The sequence below is a fragment of the Mustela nigripes genome, chromosome 9 (genome assembly GCF_022355385.1).
Source record: "Mustela nigripes isolate SB6536 chromosome 9, MUSNIG.SB6536, whole genome shotgun sequence".
Taxonomy (NCBI): Eukaryota; Metazoa; Chordata; class Mammalia; order Carnivora; family Mustelidae; genus Mustela; species Mustela nigripes.
In genome coordinates, this window is record NC_081565.1 from 8,320,860 (window position 1) to 8,323,711 (window position 2,852).

The window sequence follows — 2,852 nt, forward strand, 5'->3', positions numbered from 1 at the left end:
CTCTTTCTGCTACCCTGTCTCATCTCTTAGGTATTTATTTGTTCCTTTGTTTTATAAACATTAAGTGTCTGCTGTATGCTAGGCCCTATTTTAGATGCGGGGACCCCACATTGAGTTGTCCTGATGTGGTCCCTGCCAACGGGGGCCACTGTCCGGAAAGGAACACCGCTGAGCAGCCAAGCACCACCACCTTCCCTTGAGAAAAAGGAAGGGCAGCCAGCCCTGAGACAGGCTGCGAACACCTTTGCTAGAACAGAGGAAGGTGCCCATTGCTCCAGCCATTTTAGTGCTGTCCGTGGGAGCACGGTCACGTAAGGATGCCTATCCACGACGGAATCGCAGTCAGAGGACAGGTCTGCCCAACTCTGAGGAAGGGCCCCAGAGACACCACGTGCTGATAGGTGAAATCTGAAGGCTGAGGACGGGTGAGTGGCTGCAAATGCAAAGAGCACTGGGGGCTCCGTGCCGGCTGGTTTAGCTAAGCTGGAACTGCATTTCTCAGAATGTCCTTCCCTGGGGGCTCTGGGACAAGGCTGACTCCATGAGAACTTTCTGGGAACTTAGGAGGGAGGAGATGAAGCCGCAGCCCGGTTACCCTGGCACTTCTGTGGCTCCCACAAGGATGTCGGCCACAGACTCAGAAAACCTGCTCGACCACACCTGCAGTCTAAGGTCAAATCCCAGAGTGAAATCCTTTCTAGAAAAAAAAATCACCCCTAGGGGAGCCTGGGTGGCTCAGTTGGTCAAGCATCTGCCTTGGGCTCAGGTTGTGTGCTTCTCCCTCTCCCTCTCTCCCTCGCCCACTCTCCCCCACTCAAGCTCTCTCTCTCAAATAAATAAATAAAATCTTTAAAAAACACCACTCCTAGGGATGCCTGGGTGGCTCAGTTGGTTAAGCAGCTGCCTTCGGCTCAGGTCATGATCCCAGCGTCCTGGGATCGAGTCCCACATCGGGCTCCTTGCTTGGCGGGGAGCCTGCTTCTCCCTCTGCCTCTGCCTGCCATTCTGTCTGCCTGTGCTTGTTCTCTCCCTCTCTCTCTCTGATAAATAAATAAAATCTTTAAAAACAAAACAAAACAAAAAAAACACCACTCCTAGAGTCTCTGCCTCTTTGAGCAAAGGGATCAATGGAAGGACTAGCAAGAGGTTAGAGAGGGAAGGATAAACAAGTGATGGTGAAAAGTCATGGGGGCCATTGGAGTTTTGTTTTTTTTTTTAAAGATTTTATTTATTTATTTGACAGACAGAGATCACAAGTAGGCAGAGAGGCAGAGAGAGAGAGAGAGGGCAGCAGGCTCCCTGCAGAGCAGAGAGCCCGATGCGGGGCTCGATCCCAGGACCCTGAGATCACGACCTGAGCCGAAGGCAGCGGCTTAACCCACTGAACCACCCAGGCGCCCCGGAGTTTTTTTTTTTTTTAATTGAGATATAATTTGTATACTATAAGCTTCATCCTTTTTTTTTTTTTAGCTTCATCCTTTTAAAATGTACAATTCAGTTGTTTTCAGCACATTCATACAGTTGTGCAACTACTACCACTATTTCATTCCAGAACATTTTCATCAGCCCAAAAAGAAACCCCATATCATTAGCAATCACTCGCCATCCTTTCCTTCCTTGAGCCTCTGGAAACCACGAACCTACTTTCTGTCTCTTTGAATGTGCCTGTTCTAGACATTTCCTATAAATGGACTCAGACCTGACCTTTCGTGTCAGGTTTCTTTCCCTTAACACCAGGCTTTCTAGCTTCATCCAAATTGTCACATATATTGGTAATTTTACTTGCATGTCATCCATGCCCAGGGGCCATGCTAATCTCTGTATTTTTCCAATACTAGTATATGTGCGTTGAAGCAAGCATTATTAGTATTTTTTAAAAATCGCTGCATATTATCTCATTGTATGGACATACCACATTTGGTTGATCCATTCATCTGTTAGTGGACACTTGGCTACCTCTTGGCTACTATGAAAAACGCTGCTGTGAACACTGGCATGTACAAGTTCTGTGCGGACACCATATGTTTCCAGATCTCTCGACTATGCACCCAGAAGTGAAATTGCTCGGTCATACAGTAACTCTATGTTTAATTTTTTGATGAATTGCCAAATGTTTCTGCAACAGCTGCACCATTTCACTTCTCCAGCAGCGAAACAAAAGAGTTCCAATCTCTCACATCCTTGCCAACACTTGTTTTTGTCTTTTTTATTGTAGCCAGCCTAGTGGGTGTAATCTGTGGTTTTGATTTACATTTCCTTAGTGACTAATGATTTTGAATATCTTGTCATGGGCGTATTGTGCCTTTGTATAAGTCTCTGGAGAAATGTCTATTCGGATCCTTTGGCCATTTTATTTAATTTTTTATTATTTTTTTAAAAATATTTTTTTCTTTTCTTATTTTTTATTTTGACAGACAGAGATCACAGGTAGGCAGAGAGGCAGGCAGAGAGAGAGAGGAGGAAGCAGGCTCCCTGCTGAGCAGAGAGCCCGATGTGGGGCTCGATCCCAGGACCCTGAGACCATGACCTGAGCTGAAGGCAGAGGCTTTAACCCACTGAGCCATGCAGGCACCCCTCCTTTGGCCATTTAAAAATAGATTTATTTGCATTTTGTTGTTGATTTGTAATAATTCTAATATTCTGGATACTATATCCTTATCATTTACTTGATTTATAAATATTTTCACTTTCCTGACGGTGTTCTCTGGAGCACAGAAGCTTTAATTTTGATGAAGTTTAATTTATGTTCTTCTTTTGGTTGCTTGGCTGAGGAACCATTGTCTAATCCAAGCCCATGAAGATTTATACCTACATTTTCTCCAAAAGTTTTTGTTCTTTTGAGGTCTTAGATC

General features: G+C 44.9%; 1 pseudogene; it reads right to left on the reverse strand.

The window, feature by feature from the left end:
* Positions 1 to 1,762: 1,762 nt before the first annotated feature.
* Positions 1,763 to 1,859, reverse strand: LOC132025246 (U6 spliceosomal RNA; annotated as a pseudogene).
* Between the last annotated feature and the right edge of the window lie 993 nt (positions 1,860 to 2,852).